Source organism: Zootoca vivipara, chromosome W (assembly GCF_963506605.1).
Source record: "Zootoca vivipara chromosome W, rZooViv1.1, whole genome shotgun sequence".
In the NCBI taxonomy this organism is placed as follows: domain Eukaryota; kingdom Metazoa; phylum Chordata; class Lepidosauria; order Squamata; family Lacertidae; genus Zootoca; species Zootoca vivipara.
In genome coordinates, this window is record NC_083293.1 from 1,941,058 (window position 1) to 1,950,436 (window position 9,379).

Sequence of the window (9,379 nt, forward strand, 5' to 3'; positions counted from 1 at the left end):
ACTGCGACAACTTCCTGCCAGCACTTCCCGAAGAGTTCCTGGGTGGCTCCCCAGCTCGGGTGGAGGAGGACCATGTTGAGCACCAGATGGTATTTGGCAGGATGAGGGGAGGAGAACGGGAGGCTGCCTGGACCTGGTGACAAACCCTTAACAGTCTTGTTCCTCTGCCTTCTAGAGCATCCCCCAGAGGAGAGGTTACATGCTGCGGGAGAGAGGCCCTGCCCCGGATGCCTGTGTCAAGGTCAGGGGAACAAAATGCCCCAGCCTTGCGTCATGAGAGCCACTGTGGGGTTGTGGCTGCATCATTCGCCTACGGGCTGGGAGACCTCAGTTCTAGTCCCCATGTGGGTGACCTTGGGCCAGTCGCTGATTCTCAGGCCGGCCTACCTCACAGGGTTGTTTGAGGATAAAATGGGGAGAACCCTGTATGGTGCCTTGAGCTCCTTGGAGACAAGGTGGGATAGAAAGGCAATAATATAAGCACACAAACATGGGCAGAGGGCTGTCTTTGCAAAAACACCTCACTATTTTTAGCTGGGTTCTCTCGTACATTAAATTGAAATTTTCTCCAATGTCCTGCATGTGCCAGAGGAAATCAGAACGTGGGCTTTGGCACAATTGTTTTGCACCTGCCGGCATCGCACAAACATTACAAGTGCTATGATGCAGCAGCCATGCCTCTCCCCACCTCAAATAATCCTGGCAACTGTAGTGTGTTAAGGGTGCTGAAAGTCATTCAGAGATCCCTCCCTATTCCCCCTTTCACGGCTACAGTTCCCAGAGTGGTTCATCAATCAATCCATTCTTCTTCACAGGGAATTGTAGCTGTGGTAGGGGAATAAGGAATCATAGAATCATAGAGTTGGAAGAGACCACAAGGGCCATCCAGTCCAACCCCCTGCCGAGCAGGAAACACCATCAAAGCATTCTTGACATATGCCTGTCAAGCCTCTGTTTAAAGACCTCCAAAGAAGGAGACTCCACCACACTCCTTGGCAGCAAATTCCACTGCCAAACAGCTCTTACTGTCAGGAAGTTCTTCCTAATGTTTAGGTGGAATCTTCTTTCTTGTAGTTTGAATCCATTGCTCCGTGTCCGCTTCTCTGGAGCAGCAGAAAACAACCTTTCTCCCTCCTCTATATGACATCCTTTGATATATTTGAACATGGCTATCATATCACCCCTTAACCTTCTCTTCTCCAGGCTAAACATACCCAGCTCCCTAAGCCATTCCTCTCAGCACCCTGAACAAGCTACAATTCCCAGGATTTTATTGATAAATAGATAGATAGGAGGCGGCTCCCTGATGTTTCAAATTGGTATGGTAGAACTTTAACTGCTAGATGTTTTGACGGCCTGGTGGCTTCGATGGGCAAACAAAACACTGAACAAATTCATGGAGGAGGAGGAGGAGTCTATCAGTAGCAGAAGCCGTGGAAGTTGGTTCGGACGTTTGGATGCCAAAGAACGTTTGAAAACCAGAACAATCACTTCCGGTTTTCGATCATTCGGGAGCTAAAACATTCGACTTCCAAGGCGTTTGCAAACGAAGGTACGACTGTTTGCTCCAAATTGCTCCTTAAGCCAGGGTTACCGTCGCCAAAACAGAATGGCTTGTTGCCATTTGGGGACCAGACAGCTCAAAAGTTGATTTTTCAACACAACATTTTGGTTCCTGAAATGCATCCTGATTGTGCAGATAAAATGTAACAGATAGTATTCGAGAGGATGTGGTATTAGTGTGTGACCCCCGGGCACCTTCACTTGGTCACAAAGGCCAACAGCTGGGCGCAAAAAGTGCCTGGCAAATTTTGAACGGTGGTGGCACATGACAGCCTTTGGCCGTTATCTTGGTCCCTTTGTGGGGCACAGCAGATACCAGAAAGGGAGGGAAAACCGAGAAGGTGTTAGAAGCCTAAAACGGTAAGAGAGGAGTCTTGGCTGTTGACTGCTGGGAATTCTTTTGGGGACTGGGAGGGCCTCCGTTTCTGCCACTCTGACCCGATGTAGGAGGGCAGCCCCTTCCATTCCCCTTCCCCTTCCCTTCCCCTTTAGGCAAGCCATTCACGGTGCCACATGGCCTGGAGAACTTGCCTGGCACCAAGTGGAAGAGGAAGCTGTCCGGCAAGCTGCAGGAGTTCACGGCCTGGTTTTCAGCCACAGGTGAGTCCAATGGGGCGCGAGTGTGGGGCTGCTGTGGGACTTTGCCACCTCAAGGCTGAGGGAACCCTTAGCTTGCTGTATCCAAGAAGCCTGTTTCATGAACGCAGCTTGTTCCACCTCCGTGCCCCCCACCACATAGGTCAGAGGCTGCTTCTGGTAAGGCCTAAGAACCGAAGAGGAGCTTGCTAGATCAGCCCAGCTTCCTGTTCTCACAGTGGCCAACCAGGCGCCTGTAGGAAATCTGCAAACAGAACCTGAGCACCAGAGCTCTCTCGTGTGGCTTCCAGCAATGGGTATTCAGAGGCTTTGCTGCCTCCGAGTCTCTGCCAGGGTTAGTTGCATCCTGTTCTAGCTCTTCTTAGTCGTCATCTTTGGCGATCCCTCGTAGCTGAGTAAGATTGTCTTCCATAAACCCGATCTTAACAGTGAGTCCGTAAGCGACTGTGGGGGCCATTTCTGGATCCACACGTCCTTCCACAGTGGGGACATAGGTTCCTGGGCGGGAGTTGATCCCGGGGGTGAGGGTTTGCCAAGCGTGCCTTCCTCTTAGCAGGTTTCTCCCTTGCATCCTGAGTTCGAGTGTCTTCAAAGCCCATGACACCTTTGGTCAAGGCTGTTCTCCAACTGGAGCGCTTGCAGGCCAGTGTTTCCCAGTTGTCAGTGTTTATACTACATTTTTTTAGATTTGCCTTGAGACAGTCTTTGAACCTCTTTTGTTGACCACCAGCATTATGCTTTCCATTCTTAAGTTCGGAATAGAGGAGTTGCTTTGGAAGACGATCATCAGGCATCTGCACAATGTGACCAGTCCAACAAAGTTGACGTTGAAGAATCATTGCTTTGGCATTGGTGATCTTTGCTTCTTCCTGGTATTAGTTTGCCTGTCTTAGTATTCACTGCTCATTCTTAGTATTCACCGCTGTTGCAGCAGCTCATAGGGAAAGGGCCGTCGCTTTGCAAGCAGGGCTGCCTTCAGATGTCTTCTAAAAGTCAGATAGTGATTTATTTCCTTGACATCTAGTGGGAGGGCGTTCCACAGGGTGGGTGCCACCACCGAGAAGGCCCTCTGCCTGGTTCCCTGTAACCTCACTTCTCACAGGGAGGGAACCACCAGAAGGCCCTCGGCGCTGGACCTCAGTGTCTGGGCTGAACGATGGGGGTGGAGATGCTCCTTTAGGTCTACAGGGCCAAGGCCGTTTAGGGCTTTCAAGGTCAGCACCAACACTTGTATGTTTCTGAGCACAATTCAAAGTGTGGACCCGGGGGGGGGGGGGCTTCCCGCTCTACAATTCTCTGATTCCACGTCTTCCTCTAGGCCAACGACTACACAGTGGAAATCTCCCAGAAGCCTGGCCTGGAGGAGGGCATGGACACCATGGCTCTGCGCCTGCTGACCCAGGAGAAGGCACACGAGCGTTTCCGCACCTACACGGCTCCCTCGCTCGGCCAGCACTGACGCCTCTCCTGCGACATGTGTGTGTGTGTGTGTGTGTGTGTGTGTGTGTGTGTGTGTGTATATGTATATGTTTTTGACTCCAGCTGCAAAAACTGAAGCTGCTGAACACACTGTTGGGCTGGGGAGTTGCTGCCAGTTTTTTGTATCTTCGTTTCAGATCCTGTTATGATTTATGTGGAAACTGTTCAGTTTGATTATGCAGTATATATATATTTATATGTTCTGCTTACTGTTTATGACTACTTTAGTTGTAGTTACCGGTATGTGGTTTTTTTCCCCATGTTGTAAGCTGCCTTGAGCGTGGTTTGAACTGTGGAAAGGCAGCATACCAATAAAATGAGGTTTGCATGTACCCAGCAAACCTCTGCGGAGAGGTTTCCACAATGTGTGCCACCAGAAAAGAAGGCAGTCCACATGATGCGCAGGGAGTGGGTGGGCTCTCTGTGACATTCTGGCCACTAGCTGGGGCTGGTGGGAAATTGAGCCAAAGTCCAGAAACATTGGGAAGGGACTCAAGTATTAGATACTCAGCTATATCAGGCGTCAAATGGCTCCTTAACCCAGGGTTACCGTCGGCAAGAGATTTTAAAACTTAATGGAAGGCAAGATTGGTCATAATTAGGAGCTGCTGTGGTCGTGTGTCAGACTTTAGGAGAAGGGATGAACTAGCATCTCTGGGAGGGAACAGCAGGTCCTCACCCCAGATTAATCAAACTGCTGCAAGCAGAGACCCCCATTTTATAGTGGGGGGGGGGAATCTGTGCTTAACTTGGAGGCTTTGCACTTTAGAGGGAAAGAATTAGGGAGCAGCAGGGGCGCCCATCCACAAACAGTAGCTCTTTGGAAAGCAATCTTGAAAGCCTTTGCTGCAGCTCTCGGAAACCACAGAGGACAGACAGACAAATAAGTATGTTTGTGTTTGTTAAAAAGCACCCCAAAATATTTTGTAGGAAGCAAAGCAAACCTCTCTTCTCCCCCAGGTAACCTAATAAATGAACACACACACAATATCAGAGCATGGATGTGAGGGACAGAAGCTATAGACAGCCCCCTCCCATCTTAAACACGAGCTCTTCGCCCAGCGCAAGTGGGAGCGGGGAGGGGGATGTTTCTAGTGGGGAATCAGGAAGTAGGAGCCAGGGCTTGGGCAAGGTAGCCGAGCCAAGGCGCCGCTTGGGAAAGGAAGGGGGAAGCAGGGAAACCGCGGGAAGACCGATCCCAGCGACCCCAGAATTGCGCAGGAAGCGACGTGGGCGGAGATTTAGTATCCCCAGGCTACTTTGCTGGAGGAAAACGCGGGAATCTCCATTCGGAGGTTCTGCACCCGACTGACAACATGTACATACCACTGTTTCAGCACTGTAAATAGACTGCACTAAATAAAAGGATAAAAATGCAGAGCTGTGAGGAGTCGTTACTCTAGAGTAGCCACCAGCGCCACTGTGACAATAGCAATATAATTTCTCCCTTCACATAGCCTCCGGAACTCACCACCACAAGGTGCCACTACAGAAGCTTGTAAGTTGAAACAGCTCCCTCCCTTCAAAAGAGCGGCGTCGAGAGAGCCGCCTGCCAGGCCGCCATCTCAGCCAAAGAGGCTCTTGTAGGTGTCCATGTGTCCTTGCACGCTCTTGGCGATCTGCGCCTCCGTCTTGTTCCGGTTGTAATAGTCCAGGAAGAGCCCGTCTGGGCTGAGCAGGTAGATGATCACGGTGTGGTCCACAATGTAGTCGCCGTCCTCGTCTCGGGGGCCGGCGCTGGCGTAGACCCGGAAGGCCCGGCCCACTTCCCGCACCTGCTCAGGGGTGCCCGTCAACCTCAGGAGGCGCGGGTGGAAATCCCGGATGTACTTGGCCACCGCCAGCACGTCGTCCCTCTCGGGGTCGACCGTGATGAAGACGGGCTGGACTCTTGTCTTGGCAGGTGGGATTCGCCGTCCAGCAGTTCCACCACCCGGCTCATCTTCTCCAGCTCCTCGGGGCAGATGTCCGGACAGTGGGTGAAGCCAAAGTAAAGCAGGACCCAAGAGCCAGCTTCCGCAGTTCCTCAATGCGCCTCAGTTTCCCCTGCCGGAGCTTCTCTTCCCGCAGGTACAGCCAGCCAGCGAGGATGCCGCCCCCAAAGAGGACCGTGATGAGTAGTCGAGTCTTGAACAGGAGGCGGGGGCTGGATGAGGGGCTCTGCGGGGTCCCCTGGGAGAAAGACCTCCAGCCGGCCGCGTGCCACTGTGTCCTGCTGGGGTGCAAAGCCCCTCTCGCTCCCAGACAGGTGCCCTGGGCTGCGGAGTCAGAAGCGCCCTTTTCCAAGGCATTCAGCAGAGATGCTTGCAGGCCTGTGCCACCAACCAAAGATGCAAGCCGGCTGTGCCAGGCTGGCTGGGAGTGGCACCTGGCTTGTTTGCAGAGAAACGGGCATCTTCTCCCCCAAAGGCGACTGCTCCTTCCGGAGGTCTGGCCTGGCACCACATGCCAGAGGCTCAGGCTGACAAAGGACCGAAGCACCCCGGACAAATCTGGAAGGAGACAACCTTATGCGCTTAATTCAATTCATGCCCTTGCATGGTTTCCCCTGCCCACATTTTCTCCTCAACCAGCCTACGTTGCAGGTTGCACTGAGCGACAGCAACTGGTCCCTGGTCCCCCAGCAAACTTTGCAGCCAAGCAGGAGCTCGTGCCAGCGCAGTGTGCAAGCTTTTGTGAAACACCAGATTCTTCCTCAAGTTAGGTAGTTCCAAAAAAGGCAAGGAAGAATTGGAGAGCGTCTGAGCAATGGAGCGATGTTAGACTGGAAATGCTAACAGGAGCTTTTATGGAATCCCCACTTAGCCGCAAAGCTCCCTAGGGGAGCCGCTGCCTCTCAGCCAACCTACCTCGCAAGATTGTTGTGAGGATAAAAACGGGAAACACAATTGCATGCCAAGTTGAGCTCCCTGGGTGAAAAAGGTGGGCCATAAATACAATTGATAGCCAAAATTAACAAGAATGGAACCTTCTGTTAAGGGAAATAGGGGTACAGGGACCCTCCAATTCACCTGGGAATTTGGGATGTGAACCCACCGAGAAGGAGCACTCTAGCACTCTTCTCCCAAAGGACTATGGGTGGGGGGAGATTTTGAAATAGCTCGTAGGCAGTGCAGTAGTTGAAGCTGGCCTGTGGGTGGCGAGTTCAAGTCCATCCCCTGCTGTGGATTCAGAAAGCCCCATTTCTTGGCCTCATGTCTCCACTTTTGCAGCTCGGGGCAGTCACTCAGGGCGGCTGCAAGAACCACCAAGGCACAGTCCCCAAACCCAGCCTTTCCTTTCCACAGAGGCCATTCTCTGCCCACCGCAGTTGCTGCTGAATCCCTGTTGCTGGAAACTGCAGGAGGAGAGAATCGCTCTTGGGTTCAGGTCCTGATCCAGCAAGGAGGAGGAGGAGGAGGAGATTTAAATTTGTATAACTGTTCTTTCCTAAAGCCCCCTCCTTGCTTCCTTCTTGGGAGACCCTCACCCTCCCACTCCTCAAGCAGGGTCCTAACTAAAAAACCACCCAGGGAAGACCCTACCCCACCCTGGGAAGCCTCAAAGGTCCTTCGGGAGCTGGGAGAGGGAGCAGATCCTGCTGGAGGAAGGAACGGGGTGCAATGTGAAAATGCCCCCCTCCCATTTAACCCATTCCCTGGGAAGCTTTGAGGAGAAAGAGGCAAAAGCCAAGCCGGAGGGCTAATGCGAACCCTGTGAGGATGTTGGCAGGCAAAGGCCTGCGAGGAAGAGAAGCGGAACTTGTCGCTCTCTTTCACCACCTTTCTTTTTTTGGCTGGGTTTCTCCACCTGTCAACCTTTTGGCAGGCAGAAATTCAGCGGGGGGGGGGGGGGCGAGGATTTGCCTCCATTGCTGTTGTTGGAAAGTTTGCTTCCATTTGAGCCTTGCGATGGATTGCTTTGAAGTCATTTCTGCACCAGGGAAAGTAAATTTTAGCCCGGTTCCACCCCACCCCCCCAAAAAAACCTGTCCTTTATTTTGCCCGACCAAAGCTGGCAACCCTGCTCTCCTCCTTTGCCTCTGATCCAGTCCCTCCTTTTCCCAACTCAAACCTGGGGGGGGGGGGGCATCTGATCTCCTCCCCCATGAACCAAGCAGGGCTGGGACCCCCTGCAGGCTCCCAATCCCCCCCTACGCAACACATCCCCCCCATGCAGCCCCCTCCCCCGCATCTGCTCCCTCCAGCCACGTGCTTCCTCCTTACTTCCGGGACACCTTGAACTCGAGCTCGCCGCTCCTGCGCATGCGTGCTTGGGTATCCCGCCGGCTCCACCTCCCCGGCCCCCCTTGCTGTTCCCCGGAGTGGCCAGCGGAGGGAGCTGCAGCGCCGCGCGAGGAGGAAAGCAACGGGCTGCCTTTTTCTCCCCCCCCCCAGAATTAGCTTTTTTATTATTATTGCAGATTGGATGTTGTTAAGGAGTTGTTCCACGCTTCCATAGTATTATTTACTTATTGCATTTGCGCCTTTTCTCAACGTGAAATATGTAGGATTCGCCCCCTTCCTTGTCTAGTTTTGCAGAAGCCCTGGTACTGTAGATTCAGCACTTGGGCAAAACAGAATGAGGAGGGGAAAGGGGCTTTGTTCCCCCCCTTGTAGGTGACGTCTGGGAGTGAATAATAATAATAATAATTGTCACAGTGGCCGGAGTGGGCTACTTCAGAGTAACGACTCTACACAGCTCTGCATTTTATCTTTTTATTGGTGCTGCGTATTTACAGTGCTAAAGGCAGTACTATTTACAGAGACACATCTTATCCGCTTGAATCAGAACCTCCGAATGGCGTTTGGCGCGTTTTTCTCCAACATAACAACTTGGGGAGACCCATCCTCTTCCCCCTACGTTTTCTGCGCAATTCCGGAGTTGGGGGGACAGGTCTGCCCCCCTTGCTTCCCCCTTCCTGTCCCACCTGGGACGCTGGCTCCGCTACCCTGTCTGAGCCTCGGACCCCACTTCCTGCTTCCCCACTTGAGACGGAACTCTCCCTGCTTTCCCCTGCGCTCGGGGATGGGCTGGAACTCAGGAGGGGAGGGACTTCGCGATATCCCCTGTCCCTCACATCCACCCCCTCCCAAGCCCCCCTTCTCCCCTCCTGAGGGGCTCCAAGGGCGTCGGTGACGACTGAAAGCCTAAAAACTCTGTGCTGTCCGAGCCGGTTGGTGTGAACACCTCTCCCCAATCCCTCGAGCTCCCTCCTTCCGCCTGAGAAGACTGAAATCCCAAGAAGTCCGTGGCGTCAGAGCTGGTGGGGGTAAAAATATGCTGCCAGTCTGCCTCTTCCTCTGACAGGGTGGACCTCGGAGACGCCCATACCTCTTCCTCCGGGTCCTCAAACTCCGCTTCCCATCTCCACGGTGAACTGCTCTCTGCAACCTGTTCCCCCTCCCCATCTCCCTCCCTTTCCATGTGCCAGGGCTTGGGCCTGTGTGGGAAGAGGGCGTGGAATTCTTCCACCAAGAATTCCTCCTGTATCTGAGTGGCTGGGACCCATTCATTCTGGGAAGGCGGGGCATCCTCCCATGCCATGAGGTACTCCAGGCCCCCCACCCCTCTCCGTGAATCAAGGATGGCCGTGGCTTCATTGAGTTGCTCCCTGCCTCCCCTCTCCCCCCCTCCCTCGGGGGTCTGTTCGCTGCCTCGGAGCCTGCTGCTTTCCCTGTACGGCGACAGCAGCGATCTATGAAATACTGGGTGCACCCTCATGTCCTCTGGCAGTGCCAGCCTGAAGGCAACCGGGTTG

At 53.3% G+C, this 9,379-nt stretch overlaps 1 pseudogene; it reads right to left on the bottom strand.

Annotated features, from left to right (window-relative positions):
- Nucleotides 1–3,891: 3,891 nt before the first annotated feature.
- Nucleotides 3,892–7,885, bottom strand: LOC118083839 (protein SCO2 homolog, mitochondrial-like; annotated as a pseudogene).
- Nucleotides 7,886–9,379: the final 1,494 nt, after the last annotated feature.